This window comes from Pan paniscus, chromosome 3 (assembly GCF_029289425.2).
Source record: "Pan paniscus chromosome 3, NHGRI_mPanPan1-v2.0_pri, whole genome shotgun sequence".
Taxonomy (NCBI): Eukaryota; Metazoa; Chordata; class Mammalia; order Primates; family Hominidae; genus Pan; species Pan paniscus.
Window position 1 is genome coordinate 188,104,419 of NC_073252.2, and position 15,646 is coordinate 188,120,064.

The window sequence follows — 15,646 nt, forward strand, 5'->3', positions numbered from 1 at the left end:
GTATACTGAGGGACGACGACTGTATATGTTTTTACAATTATGCTGTAGGATACATACTGTTGCATAGCCTTGAAAATGATAATTTTTAATTGAGTGGAATAATAATAATATTGATAAAAGTAGCAGCTGGCCAGGTGTGGTGGCTCACACTGGTCATCGCAACACTTTGGGAGGCTGAGGCAGGAGGATGGCTTGAGGCCAAGAGTTTGCGACAGGCCTTGGAAACGCAGGGGGAGTCACCATCCCTACAGAAAAATACATGAATTAGCCTAGTGTGGTGGCATGTTCCTGTAGTCCCAGCTACTTGGGAGGCTGAGGTGGGAGGATCACTTGAGCCCAGGGAGGCTGAGACTGCAGTGAGTCATGATCAGGCCTCTGCACTCCAGCCTGGGTGACAGAGTGAGACCCTGTCTCAAAACAACAAAAAAGTAGCAGCTAACATCAACTGACCTTTTACCAGGCGCCTATTGATACCATAGTTTAATTTCTTATAACTGTTTCTTATTTCACTTACCAACTCTGTCTTCAGTTACTCCCAGATTTTTACTGTGTGTGTACAGATGACCTTTTGTTTAGATTGAATTGTCTCCCCAGAAGTAAGATTACTGTGAGTCATGGTGAATGGACGTTCTCATTACCCTTGATGTAAATTGACAGGGTTTTGGGTGCCTCCCAGCTATAATCTTAGCACTTTGGGAGGCTGAGAGAGGAGGATTGCTTGAGGCCAAGAGTTGGAGGAGGCAGTATGGCAGTATGGTGAGACCCTGTCTCCATTATTTTAAAAAATTGACAGGCTTTACCCTGGAAGGCTTATACACAATTTAAACACCCCTCATAGTATAAGAAAGTGCCCATTTCACTGCACCTTTGCCAGCACAGGGTATTATAATTTAGTAAGTCATTTTTTGTTTGATTATTTTAAATAGACAAAAGACCTCATATTACTTTGTCACATTTCAACATCTTTCCTCAGCTTATTAGCTCTATTTCTTTTCTGTCTGTAAATGGTTGTTGTTGTTTTGTTCTTTGAGACAGGGTCTTGCTCTGTCACCAGGCTGGACTGTAGTGGCATAATCATGCCTCACTGCAGCCTTGACCTCCCAAGCTCAAACTTCAGCATTCCAAGTAGCTGGGACTACAAGTGTGCACCACCACCCCCAGCTAACTTTTTTCTTCTTTTGGATAGAGACAGGGTCTCACTGTGTTGTCCAGACCGGTCTCTAGCTCCTGGCCTTAAGCAATCCTCCTGCATTAGCTTCTCAAATTGCTGGAATTTCAGGCATGAGCCACCATGCCTGGCCTGGGCTAGTCCTATGTTCTCTAGAGTTCTCTTTACTTTGTGCTAGCCAATCTCTCATTATGCTGTTCACCTGTTATAATGAATAATTCTCTGTATTAAATTTTACCACTTTAAACTTTTGAGTGGTTTATGCTTCCTGATTGGACTCTGACTAATATGTTAGGAAGGGTCCCAGGAGATAAACCCACACAGATGGGATTTGGGCATAGGTTTGGTTTCCCAGGGGGCAGTGCTGAGCTCTTTGCCAGTGGGAAATGGGATGTTGGTGATTTCCAGTAGGTGACCTCACAGTGACTCAAGCTACCACTTACTGTTGATTGTGACGAAATGCCAGCTGAGGCACATGCCTTGGGAGCTAAGTGGTTGCTGCCCTTGACCACTGTGAAGACTGGTGTGGGAAGGGTCGTTTTGGATGCACTGGAGCAGGGGTCCCCAACCTCTGAGCCATGGAGCCGCAAGGAGCCACACAGCAGCAGGTGAGTGGTATCGAGTGAGGGAGTGAGGGAAGCTTCGTCTGTATTTACAGCCACTCCCCTTTGCTCACATTCCCGCCTGAGCTCCACCTTCTCAGATGAGCAGCAGCATTAGATTCTCATAGGAGAACGCACCCTGTTGTGAACCGTGCATGTGAGGGATCTAGGTTGCGCTGTCCTTATGAGAATCTAATACCTATTGATCTGTCACTTTCTCCCATCACGCTCAGGTGGGACCATCCAGTTGCAGGAAAACAAGCTTAACACGCCCACTGATTCTACATTATGGTGAGTTCTATAATTATTTTATTATATATTACAGTGGAATAATGGAAATAAAGTGCCTAATAAATGCAAGTGTGCTTACATCTTTTGGCCAAGCTCCTACCTCCCGGCAGCCTCTCCAGGCCCAGAACTTTCTCCAGTCAGCCTCTACAGACCAAGCTCATGACTCACAATGGCCTATTTAGGCCCATACCCTACCTCACGGCAGTCTCCGCAGATGAGGCTACTGCCTCACAACAGCCTCCACAGGCACAGCTCCATCGTTACAATGGCCTCTTTAGATCCAGCTCCTGCCTCCCAGCCTTCTCTCCAGGCCCTGAACTTTCTCAAGTTGACCTCACCAGGCCCAGCTCATGCTTCTTTGCAGCCTCTCCAGGCCCAACTCCTGCATCTTGGTGGCCCCTCCAGGCCCAGCCTCTACCTCCCGTCGGCCTCTACAGTCCCAACATCTGCCTCACAGCAGATTCTTCACGCCCAGCATCTGCCTCACTGTGGACCCCCCCAAGCCAAGCTCCCAACCTTTCAGCAGCTTCTACACACCCAGCTCCTGCCACCCAGTGGCCTCTTTAAGCCAAGCTCATGCTTCACAGGGGCCTTTCCAGGCCCAACTTTTGTCTCATGGCAACCTTCCCTGGCCAGATTCCTGCCTGTCTCCCAACAGCCTAGACAGGCCCAGGTCTTGCCTCACACTGGCCTCTCTACATCCAGCTTATGCCTCACGGTGGCCTCTCCAGGCCCAACTCCTGTCCCAGGACGTCATCGCTGGGCCCAAAACTTACTCAAGTCAGACTCTCTAGTCCCAACTACTGCCTCCTGGTGGGCTATGAAGGCCCAAAATCTCCTCAAGTTGACCTCTCCAGGCCCAGCTCCTGCCTCCTGTCAGTGTCTACAGGCCCAAACTCTGCCTCATGGGGGCTTCTCCAGGCCCACCTCTTCCTCTTGGCTGAGTCTACAGGCACAACTGCTGCCTCACAACAGCCTTTTTTGGCCCAGTTCCTGTCCAGCTCATGGCGGCCAATGTAGGCCCAAAACTTCCTCAAGTCAAACTCTCCAGACCCACCTTCTTCTTCCCGGTGGCATGAACAGGCCCAGCTTTGACTTGAGAACAGCCTCTGCAGGCCCTGCTCTTGTCTCCCAGGGGCTTTTTCCAGGCCCAACTCTTGCCTCATGGCAGCTGCCCCAGGCCAAATTTCTGCCTGCCTGCCAGCAGCCTCAACAGGCACAGCTCCTCCCTCACAGTGGCCCATTTAGGCCCAACTCATGACTGTCGGGCCATTTCCAGGCCTAGTGCCTGCCTCGTGGCTGACTCTTGAAGCCCAAAACTTCCTCAAATCAGCCTTTTGCCCAACTTCTGTCTACTGTCGGACTCTACAGGCCAGCCTCTGCCTCACAGTGGACCCTCCAGACTGAGATGGTGTCTCACTGTGGCATCCTCAGGCGAAGCTCCTGCCTTTCGGCAGCCTCTCCAGGCCCAGCTCCTCCTGCCTCCCAGTGGCCTCTTTCGGCCCAGCCCAGCTCATGCCTCCCGGTGGCCTTCCCAAGCCCCGCTTTTGACTTTCGGTGGCCTCTGCAGGCCTCGACAAGGCCCAGCCTCCTGACTCCCGAAGGCCTGCACAGGCCCAGCCTCTGCCTCACAGCGGACTCTCCACGCCCAGCTAGCTGTTGCCTCACTGCGGCCTCCCGAGTCCAAAGCTCCTGCCTCTCGGCCGCTTCGGCAGGCCCAGCTCCCGCCTGCCAGTGGCCTCTTCAGGCTCATGGGGCTCATTCCTCACAACAGCCTTTCCAGGCCCAATTTTTCCCTTCCAGCGGCCTCTCCGGGACCAGAACCTCCTCAAGTCAGCCTCTCCAGACCCACTTGCACCCTCCGGGCGTCCTCTCTGGGCCCAGCTCTTCTTCCTGGTTGCGTCTCCAGGCCCGACTGCTGCCTCTCAACAACCTCTTTGGACTCAGTGCCTATCCATCTCCTGGCGGCCTTGGTTGGCCCACAGCTTCCTCAAGCCAAGCTCCCCAGGCCCAGGTCAGACCTCATGGTGGCCTCTCCAGGATGAGCTCCTGCCCTCCGATGGCATCTCCAGGCCCCAAATGGTCTCTGGTCGGTGGGCTCCTCCACGCCAAGCTTGGGCCTCCCGGTGACTGCTGCAGGCCCAAGTTGTCCTGAAGTCGGCCTCTCCCGGCCCTGCCTCCCAGCAAGTAAGCAAGCTCTTTTGGCTCAACTCCTGCCCAGCTCCCAACCGCCTTTCTAGGCCCCGAACTTTCTCCAGGCAAGCTCTGAGGGCCCACTTCCTGCCTCCTGGTGGCCTGTACAGGCCTAGCACTGGTTGGAGAACAGCCTCTGCAGGCCCCGCCCTTGCCTCCCAGGTGCCTCTCCAGGCCCAGCTCTTGCCCCCATGGCGGCCTCCCGGGGCCAAGTCCTTGCCTGCCTCCCAGCAGCCCGCGTGCAGCCCAGCTCCTCCCTCATGGTGGCCTGTTGATGCCCAACTCATGCCTCTGGCACCCTGCCGATAGGCGTGAGCCCCTGCCTCACACTGGCTCCTCCCACGCTGAGAGAGGTCACTGTGAGCCCTTGCCTCACACCGGCCCCTCCCACGTGGACAGAGGTCAGCGTGAGCCCCTTGCCTCACACCAGCCCCTCCCATGCTGAGAGAGGTCAGCGTGAGCCCCTGCCTCAACAGGCCACCGTGAGGGAGGAGCAGGGTCGCACGCGGGCTGCTGGGAGGGACTTGGGCCCGGGAGGTCGCGGTGGGGCGAGAGCTGGGCCTGGAGACTCCCCTGGGAGGCAACAGCGGGGTCTGCAGATGCCCTTCTCCAGCCGGAGCTGGCACTGTTCAGTCACTGGGAGAAGGGATGTGGGTCTGAAGAGCTTGGTTGCAGAAACTTCGGGGTCTACAAATGCAGGCAGGAGCTGAGCCAAAAGAGCTTGTTTGCTGGGAGGCAGGAGATGCAGCCAGGAGGAACAGCTGGGCCATGTGGGAGGCGGAGGCCAGGCCTCCTCAAGTTGGCCTCTCAGACCCACTTGCAGCCTCCCGGCGTCCTCTCCGGGCCCAGCTCTTCCTCCCGGCTGCATCTCCGGGCCGGACTCTGGGCCGACTCCAGGTCCCAACAACGTCTTTGGACTCAGCTCCTGCCCAGCTCCCAGCGGCCCTGGTAGGCCCACAACTTCCCTAAGCCAAGCTCCCCAGGCCCAGCTCAGGCCTCACGGTGGCCTCTCCAGGCTCAGCTCCTGCCCTCTGATGGCATCTGCAGGCCCCAAACGGCCTCCGGTCGGTGGGCTCCTCTAGGCCCAGCTTGGGCCTCCCGGCGGCCTCTGCAGGCCCAAGTCGTCCTCAAGTCGGCCTGGAAGTGGGCCTGGAAGAGCAGCAAGTCGGCCTCCCCGGGCCCAGCTCCATCCTCTCGGCGGCCTCTCCAGGTGCAAAACTTCCTCGAGTCAGCCTCTCCAGGCCCAGCTCCTCCTGCCTCCCAGTGGCCTCTTTCGGCCCAGCCCAGCTCATGGCTGTCGGCGGCCTTCCCAGGCCCCGCTTTTGACTTTTGGCAGCCTCTTCAGGCGCAGAACTTGATCTCCAGTTGGCCTTTGCAGGCCCGGCCTCCTGCCTCTCGAAGGCCTGCACGGGCCCGGCCTTGGCCTCGGCCTCACAGCGGACTCTCCACGCCCAGCTAGCTCTCGCCTCACTGCGGCCTCCCCAGTCCAAAGCTCCTGCCTTTCGGCCACTTCGGCAGGTCCAGCTACTGCCTGCCAGTGGCCTCTTTAGGCCCAGCTCATTCCTCACAACGGCCTTTCCAGGCCCCGTTTTTCCCTTCCGGCAGCCTCTTGGCCTCTAATTTGTTTATCTTTTGTGTATAAATCCCAAAATATTGAATTTTGGAATATTTCCACCATTATATATTTTGGTAGGTAATTTATTTGGAGTGAGTTTCTGCACCATGCCCGAATTTTTTATTTTATTTTCCTTATTATTTGGTGTTAAACAGGTTTAATGACGGTCATGGCAACTTTTTGGCACGATGAAAAATATCGCCCATGATCAACGTGTTCTGTTCTGGGGAAGGGGGCAAAGGCAGGGTGAATCACTTTCTTAAAAAGTATAGCTCAAGTTGGGAGTGCAGAGGGAATGGGGAGAAAACCCTCCCGCTGCCTGTGTCGAAGTGCAGGAGCCCCCACCCCCATACTCACCTGAGTCCAGCCCCTCTGGGGAAAGAAGGGGTGCATGAACTCCCCCTAGTCCACAGGCGCCTCCCTGTGGCCCAAGGCCCTCTTCACACTCCATCTTGCAGCCCCAGCAGGAGCTATTTTCCGAAAAGTGAAAAGTTCTGAAGGTCCCACAATTCATGGTACGTACAGGGGCTCGGAGGAGGGAAACTGCCCAGCTTTCACCCGGCACAGCTGCAGGGGTAGGGGGTATAGATAAGAGGAGCACGCCTTGGCCAGGCGTCGTGGCTCATGCCTGTAATCCCAGCACTTTGGGAGGGGGAGGCAGGCAGATCACGATGTCAGGAGATCGAAATCAGCCTGGCCAAGATGATGAAGCCCCATGTGTACTAAAAATACAAAAATTAGCCAGACGTGGTAGCGTGCACCTGTAACCCTAGCTACCTGGAAGGCTGAGGCAGGAGAATGGCGTGAACCCGGCGGGAAGAGGTTGCAGTGAGCCAAGATCGCACCACTGCACTCCAGCCTGGGCGACAGAGCAAGACTCGGTCTCAAAAAAAAAAAAAAAAAAAAAAAGAGGCAGGCCTTACTCCATCCCAAACTGAAAGGATTAAATGGCTTTACCTGGGAGAAGATAACCATCCTGCCCTCCATTGCTACCCCCACATACTTTCCATGTTCTCAGGGGGTACTGTGAGTCCTGGGATCTTTGGGGTTGCCCACCTGCCTGTGGTAGTTATGGAGACCCCCAGGTGTTGGGGCAGGGCTGGGGTGTCCCCTTCCAACCAGGCTGTCAAGGCCCCAACTCTGGGGCAGAGGCAGTGGCAGGGCAGCCAGGGTTGCGCCAGAGCCTGAGCAGGTTGAGGTGGGGTCAGGCAGGGCTGGGAGTCAGGGCAGGGGCAGCAGCAGTGGACCCACTATGCACACATCTTCTTCTCCAAGGTTTGTGTGCAGAACATCCTGCCCATGCTGCCCCAGCAGCTTCAGTTGGCACCTGCCCCAGTCCAACCTCTGGGAACCATGCAGCAGCTCCCAGCGGCCCTGCACCCACCACCATCATCCGTTTCACCTGCAGTTGAAGATCCGTGAGGTGCCCAGAAGATCATGCAGTCATCAGTCCCACGGAGCAGCCCGCGAGGCTGAGGCTCCTCCCACTGGACCGCCCCCCAACTGGCATCACTGCTGCCCCTGCCCCTACTCTCAGCCTCACGTGACTCTCGGGCAGAGGCAGTGGTGAGGCAGCCAGGGCAGCGTCAAGAGTCTGAGCCAGGTGAGGTGCGGTCAGGACCCCCACAGGGCTGGGAGTCAGGGCAGGGGCAGAACAAACCTTGGAGGGGAAGATGTGTGCATAGTGGGCCTGGAGGGCGGCTGTGGCCTAGTGGACAGGAAGAAGCAGTGGGCCTGGAAGAGCTGCTTGATCAGGGCCGGCACTGGTCCAGGGCACGTGCAGTGAAGAGGACAGCGCCTTCTCGGTCTCCGGTTCCCTGAGCCTGTCCTCGGCTTCTCCACCTGTACAGGCAAAGGGGAAGCTGTCCCCATCACACATGGCACACTTGGGGGTGTTGGGCTTTGGACTGCAGCTGGAGCATCTTCTCATCTTGCATTTGGGTGTGGTGGGGTCCTCCAGTGTCGGATCCATGTCCGTGGGGTTCCCTCTGCCCCGACCCCGAAAGCCCAGTCAGTTTCTCTTCAGGCTCTGCCCCCCGTGTGGCTCAGCCCAGCTCCTGCCTAGGAAAGCCTTAGTGTTGGGAGGGACCCTGATGACTGAGGAGACTGGTAGCTCCAGGTCGCCCACACTTTCAGGTCTCTTGCACCAGAAGGTGGCAGGATCCATTGGGAGGAAACAGGTCACCTTGGAAGGCATCCCTGGGCCCCCATCCCCAGGGGTAGTGGCCGTAGGGGGCCCGCTCTGCTGCCTTGACCAGACTCCTGGGCTTTGAAGGCTCCTGGGCCCAGTAAGGAGGTGGGTGCCAAGGTTGAGGAGGAACATCCGAGTATGTGTAGGAGGAGGACAGGGTGGGACCATAGACTTTGCCAAAAGCTGCAGGTGGATCGGGGGACCCTGGGGGCTCAGGATCCAGCAAGGGGCGGCAGGAGTAAAGGAGGAAGGAATGACAGGTGCAAATACCTTCCCACCAAAGCACTTGTTGCCCTCTGGCTCCTCCCCAGAGTTGTCCCCATTCTCAGTCGGTCACCCACTCCTTGAACTTGAGATCGGTGTCAGTGGTGCTAAAGCCATCATCAGCAATGACATCATCACCCCCTCCTCCTCATGGATGACTGTGTGCTCCTCATCACTTGCTATGTCCTCACTGGCCATGTGCTGGGAATGAGCAGCTCAGGTGGGCAGCAGCAGGGCTGCCCACTGGTCACCTCCCTCACCAGGGGCTGCAAAGTGGCCTGGAGCTCCATACTGAGTAGAAGACTTTGGGCCAGAGTATGATGCAGTGCCAGACACCACCTGTGTCAGTTCCCGTAGTGCCTGACGGTCTATTTCCCTGCCGTCCAGGCTGTGTACCCCGCTGTGGGAGAAGGCTTGGGCCAGGCTGAGCCAGGTTCCCTGACTGTGTGCAGCCATTCTGCCCCACAGAAGCTGCTTCTTGGTATCTGAGCTCTGGAGTGTTTGGGCTGCAACTGACAGGAGTTCAGAGGACACCCCAGGGGCAGTGGCAGTGCCCGTCTCTGATATGCTCCGCTCCCACAAGCCCTTGTTACACTCCTGCTAGCCCCTGGCTTGTGGGCTTGGCCTCTGAGCTGGACTTCTTTCGGTCCTTGTTGCAAGTGGGCCACCTTCACCTGGAAGGCCAGGTCGTATTTCTGCATCTCAATGGGCCCCAGGGTGTACCACCGCTTGCTCAGCATCTGGCTGACAGTCCGGTTGTCCTGGTTGGGGTGACCCTGGTGCGCCACACCAGGGCCTGGTGCCGCTTGCTGAAGATCATGACCGCCACTCATGGGCCACCGGATGTGGTCCTTGTCCCATTTGTTGGGGCTGCGTCCATCCTTCTCAGAAGATGAGTCCTGTTCCTTGTGCAGGGCACTGAGGGACTGGGCCTGACATCATCTGAGTGGTAGAGGCAACTGGGTGTCAGGAGACATGATGGAGAGGAAAGCATCATCATGGTCATTCTCTGTCTCACTGTCCAGCAGGGACTCCCCTGAGGGGCACAGGGCTCCTCCTCCATGGTGGGAGGTGAGCTTTTACCAGGTTCCACCACCCCCAAAGTGTGTGGGGTTGCGGGCCCTGGGCTTTCAGGGCAGGTGGCTCCAGGGGGCCGCCCAGGGTCAACACTCCCTGTCCCACCTGGTGGACGCTCATGAGCAACAGCTGCCAACTTGGCAGGTTGTTTTCTCTGGTTGGAGGCCACTGAGTGACTGGCAGTTTGCTGGGCCTCGTGTGGCTGCAGGGAGGGGTGAGGAAGGGGATGGAGTACCAGGGGAACACGGCCGCAGAGTGACCTTCCACATTCCTCCACACAAACATGCTGATGCCACGGGAGGCCTCACTGAACGCAGGCCTGGGGGCCGAGTACTTGGTCTGGGCAGGGGGTCCCTGGCAGGGGCTCACAACTCCTTGCCCCTCCTCAGCCAAGGTGGCTTGGGCCCAGAGAAGGGGAGGTTGGAGAGGAGCAGAACGCCAGGCCTCAAGTTTTGTTTTTTTTTGTTTGTTTTTTTGTTTTTGAAATGTAGTTTGACTCTTGTCACCCAGGCTGGAGTGCAGTGGCACGATCTCAGTGGCCTTCATACCTGGCTAATTTTTTGTATTTTTACTGGAGGTGGGGTTTTGCCATGTTGGCCAGGCTGGTCTTGACCTCCCGACCTCAGGTGATCCACCCACCTCAGCCTCCCAAAATGGGATTACAGGTATGAGCCACCGCTCCCAACTTCATTCATTTTTACTTGAAAAACTCCCTTAAGCATTTTTTTAAGGTAGACCTAGTGGTCCTGAATGCCCTCAGCTTTGTTTGTCGAGGAAACTCGTTATTTCTTCTTTCTTTCTGAAGGACAGCTTTCTCAGACATAGTATTAGTTGCTGGCAGTTTTTTTCTTTCAGCACTTTGAATGTATTATTCGATTCTGTCCTGACCTGCAAAGTTTCTTTAACTTTTGACTATTTGATTATATTGTGACTTGGTGAGTATCTATTTGGTTTGAACCTCTTTCGGAATCTTTAAGCTTCATGGATTTAGATGTCTAAATCTTTCCCATGATTTAGGCAGTTTTCAGCCATTCTTTAAATAAGCTTTCTTCTCCTTTCTCTACTTTCCTTCTCAAACTCCCATAACCTGACAATGGTTTGCCTAATGGTGTCTTGTTGGCTTTCTTTTCTCTGTCTCTTTTTTTTTCTTTTTTCTTTTTTTTTGAGACAGAGTTGTGCTCTGTCACCCAGGCTGGAATGCAATGTGTGGTCTTGGCTCACATTGCACTCCAACCTCCGCCTCCTGGGTTCAAGCGATTCTCCTGCCTCAGCCTCCCAAGTAGCTGGGACTACAGGTGTGTGCCACCACACCCGGCTAATTTTTGTATTTTTAGTAGAGATGGGGTTTTGTCATGTTGGTCAGGCTGGTCTTGAACTCCTGACCTCTTAATCTGCCTGCCTCGGCCTCCCAAAGTGTTGGGATTACAGGCTTGAGCCACCACGCCCAGCCTTCTTTTCTCTTTTTTAATCTTTTTTTCTTTGTCCTCTGACTGGATAATTTCAGAAGATCTATATTCAAGTTTACAGATTCTCTCTCCTGTTGAAGTTTACTATTGTGTTATATCACCCAGTCTGGTCTTGAACTCCTGGGCTCAAGAGATCCTCCCACCTTGGCCTCCCAAAGTGCTGAGTTTACAAGCATGAGCCACTGCATCCAGTCAGTCCCAGCACTTTGGGAAGCTGAGGTGGGAGGATCACTTGAGCTCAGGAGTTAGAGACCAGCCTGGGCAACGTACTGAGAACTTGTCTCTATATTAAAAAAAAAAAAAAAGTCTTTGGGAGGCCAAAGCGGGAGGATCACCTGAGGTCAGGAGTTCGAGACCAGCCTGGCCAACATGGCAAAACCCTATCTCTACTAAAAATACAAAAATTAGCCAGGTGTGGTGGCACACGCCTGTAGTGGTGGTGCATGCCTGTAGTCCCAGCTACTCAAGAGGCTGAGGCAGGAGAATCACTTGAACTGGGAGATGGAGGTTGCAGTGAGCTGAGATCACACCAGTGCACTCCAGCCTGGGCAACAGAATGAGACTCCATCTTATAAAAGGAAAAAAGAAAGAAAAGAAAAATTCCATATCTGAGTGTTTACTCCTGAGTTTTTGAGATTGTTATTAAGATCGTGCTCTACTGTGATGATTTGGGTTTGTTTGATAATCAGAAAAAAGCATATTCTTTTGGGTGTTCAGCCACTGCTTTGGTGTCACAACTGCACATTGGTTTCACAGCTGCAGGACAAGTTCGAGCATCTTAAAATGATTCAACAGGAGGAGATAAGGAAGCTCGAGGAAGAGAAAAAACAACTGGAAGGAGAAATCATAGATTTTTATAAAATGAAAGCTGCCTCTGAAGCACTGCAGACTCAGCTGAGCACTGATACAAAGAAAGACAAACATCGTAAGAAGCAATAGTTTCTCTTACTATTCTGAGAGCCTTATCATTCTACATCCCATCTTCCTGTGAGATTGTCTTTGTAGCATTTAACTCTAATTGCAGTTCTCTTTTTAAAAATTGGCTTGCTTATTGTATATTTTCCCCAACTAAAGCGTGAACTCCTAGCAGGGCATGGTGGCTCATGCCTGTAATCTCAGCACTGTGGGAGGCCGAGGTGGGTCGACTACCTGAGGTCAGGAGTTCGAGACCAGCCTGACCAACATGATGAAATGCTATCTCTACTAAAAATACAAAAAATAGCTAGGCGTGGTGGCTGGGACCTGTAATCCCAGCTACTTGGGAGGCTGAGGCAGGAGAATCACTTGAACCCTGGAGGTGGAGTTTGCAGTGAGCCGAGATCTCACCATTACACTCCAGCCTGGGCGACAAGAGCAAAACTCCATCTCAAAAAAAAAAAAAAAAAAAAAAAAAGAGTGAACTTGAAGGCAGGTCCTGTGTCCATCTTTTCAGATTCTGTATCCCAGCACTTAGGACATAGACAAACACGAAGATGACAATCAATATTTGCCAAAATGAAAAAACAAAAGAAACATGTAACATCATGTAAAAGAAGCTGGTTAGTTGGAGAAATTTCTTTACCATAGTCTTGCTTGTGGATCCAGTAGTGACTTTTACATTTTATATCTAAATAGAAGCTGGAGGCTTTGTTGGGTACTCATAGACATAAAATATTATGTTATTTATTATAGAGTTAAATGCTACAAAGACAAATCTAATTAATAGGCCTATTTTCCTTTTTAAGTTCTACTCATAATTTCTTCATAGTTTTTATGATAAAAGGTTGGATTTTGATTAGAACTCCCATGCTTTTGTGTCAGAATTAAAACTGGTATTAGAATAAATAATTCAAAAGCTAGAGAAGGAGTACAATGAGAAGCCATGAGTTGCATTTGAATTATAATATTATGTCTTACAGATTTGGGGTATATGCTAAAGTTACCAAAGTTGTAGAAAATAAGGCCGGGCATTGTGGCTCACATCTGTAATTCCAGCACTTTGGGAGGCTGAGGTAGACGGATCATTTGAGGTCAGGAGTTCGAGACCAGCCTGGCCAACATGGTGAAACTCCGTCTGTACTAATAGTACAAAAATTAGCCAGGCGTGATGGTGTGCACCTGTAGTCCTTGCTACTCAGAAAGCTGAGGCAGGAGAATCGCTTGTACCCAGGAGGCAGAGGTTGCAGTGAGCAGAGATTGTGCCACTGCACTCCAGCCTGGGTGACAGAGTGCTATGAGTCACCACACCTGGTATGAGCCACCGTGCGTGGCCCACAATGACTTTTATACATGTTGTTAAATCATCTTACAGATTTTATAATTTGGGGGAAGAAAAGTTTTAGTAAATGGTCTTTTAATGGAAACTCTACAAGAACCAGAATCTTTGCTTTGTTCACTTATGTATCCATTCCTAGGCCTAGAAAAATGTCTGACACATAGCGGCAATTATTCATTGAATAAATGGACCCAGCGATAGTACATTAGCTATGCTATATGCACACATTAAAGATGTAGATTATTGACTTTCAAAAGATAATTAATGTAACTTCTTACTGCTTCTGAACATGTTTGTGAGTTATATTGCTGAGGGACCTTTATCTTCTCATTCTTTCATCTTAACCCAGTGTTATAAAATTGAAATCACCAATATTATTCCATATCTAAAATTAATATCTACCTTGTAAAAAATATCACTCTGCTGCATTTGACAATAGACTTTTTAGGTAATAATGATGCAATCCATAGGGTTTTTGGGGGGCACAGAGAGATTCATGCTAACAGAACATTTTATTTTCTACTTTCCCAGAGCTGTAAAACATGAAATTGAGGTAGTATAAGGCATATTTTTACTCTTTTTAGAATTTTTTCTAAAAAAAATTAGTGTTTGTTCCCTATATAACTTTTAACTTTATAGGTAAATATTTGTCTCTTTCAGCTCCAGTTTTATGTGAAATAGAGTTTTCAGATTTATGTAGCATGGAAAGTTTTAATACGTCAGACTTGCTGATTTTTGCCATTTTCTCAATTATTTCCTTTTATCTTTAGTTGATTTTTTTGTAGTGACACATTTTGTTTCTAGTCTCATTTCCTTTTGTTTATATTATATGTATATTTCTTTTTTTGGTTACTATGAGAATTACATATAACATCCTAGAGTTACAACATTTTAATTTGAATTTATTTCAACTTAAGTTCAATCACATACCAAAATTCTATTGCTATACATATAGCTCTACTCTTTTTATGTTATTGATGTAACAGATTATATCTTTATTCATTGCATACCAGCTAACAGATTTACAATTACATTTTATACATTTGCCTTTTAAATTATGTAGAAAATAAAAAGCAGAGTTACAAACCAAAATTACAATAGGACTGTTTTTATGTTGGTTTATGTATTTACCTTTACCAGAGAGCTTTGTATATTCATACAGCTTGCTTATTTACTTATATAGTTATTGCCTAGAGTTCATTTATTTCAACCTGAAGGACTTAACACTTCTTGAATGGCAAATTCAGGGATAAATGGATTTTTTTTCAGTTTTAAAAAAAAATCCGGAAATGTCTTAATTTCTCCCTCATTTTTGAAGGATAAGTTTTCCAGCTATAGATTTCTCAATTGACAGGTTTCTTCATTATTTTAAATATATAATCCACTGCCTACTGGCCTTCAAGGTTTCTGCCGAGAAATCAGCTGCTAATGTTATCTGGATCCCTATCTGTGAGAGTTGCTCTTCTCTCTGAGTTTTCAACATTCTCCCATTATCTTTTGTTTGTTTGTTTTTGAGACAAATAATTGTACATATTCATGTGATACAGAGTGATATTTTGATACATGTATACAATGTCCAATGATCAAATAAGGATAATTAGCATATCCATCACCTCAAATATTTGTCATTTATTTGTATTGTGAACAGTCAACATTCTTTCTTCTAGTTTTTTAAATTTATAAACATTTAAATTTTATTACAGAAATTTAAATTTTTTGATTCTGAAAAAGTCGTATATGTATGCAACATCGTTTTATCATTTATTTATATATTTATGCATCTTTCCTTTTAGTTTTGACAGAGATTTTCTCTTTTATCATTATTTCAAAAGAACTCTTACCTGTATTTATTTATCAATTATATTTCCCTTGTTTTTTCCTAGTATATTAATTTATTTACTTATCTTCTAAAAATACTCCATATAATCTGTTTATTTTGTTTCCTTTCTATAATTTCTTCAATGATTAGTTGTGTTCTATTTTCCATTAAAATATTTCAATCTCGTATGAATTTTTGTCAGATTAGAAATTTAGGGCATTTCTTAATTTCTCTATGTTCTAGCTTTTGACTTTTTTTTTTTTCTGACCTAAGAGGTATTTAGAGCACATTTTAGATTTTTTATTTTGACTAATCATTTAAAATGTATACTAATCTTCAATTTAAATAAAAAACTGGTCTATAGTGACAAAAATTACAAATGAGCCTAACTAATACATTATCAGCTGTGTTTATATGTATAAGCATGCACAGATTTTGGTAAATATGTACATAGTATATTGGTGAGCTTATTTTTATCATTCTTAACTCATTGTGTAGTCTAAACATTGGGGAAAAAATAAAATACAATAATCAGATGGTGTGAATAAGAAAATTGTTCTAATGTTTGTAAACCAAGCAACTGTTTTAACTGCTCCCCTCTTCCTGATTGACTTCTAAAAGGGATTAATCCATATTGGGTCCTATCATATATGTCACGGTATAACATCTCCAGCTATAAAATGGAAATTTGAGAATAACTTTGCTG

General features: G+C 49.2%; 4 pseudogenes; 3 read left to right on the plus strand and 1 right to left on the minus strand.

The window, feature by feature from the left end:
- Positions 1 to 2,172: 2,172 nt before the first annotated feature.
- Positions 2,173 to 3,453, plus strand: LOC129397658 (putative uncharacterized protein FLJ46235; annotated as a pseudogene).
- Positions 3,454 to 4,140: 687 nt separating this feature from the next.
- LOC134730307 (putative uncharacterized protein FLJ46235) lies at positions 4,141 to 4,687 on the plus strand (annotated as a pseudogene).
- A 335-nt stretch (positions 4,688 to 5,022) lies between these two features.
- Positions 5,023 to 5,955, plus strand: LOC134730308 (putative uncharacterized protein FLJ44672; annotated as a pseudogene).
- Positions 5,956 to 6,950: 995 nt separating this feature from the next.
- LOC129397656 (protein capicua homolog) lies at positions 6,951 to 13,105 on the minus strand (annotated as a pseudogene).
- Between the last annotated feature and the right edge of the window lie 2,541 nt (positions 13,106 to 15,646).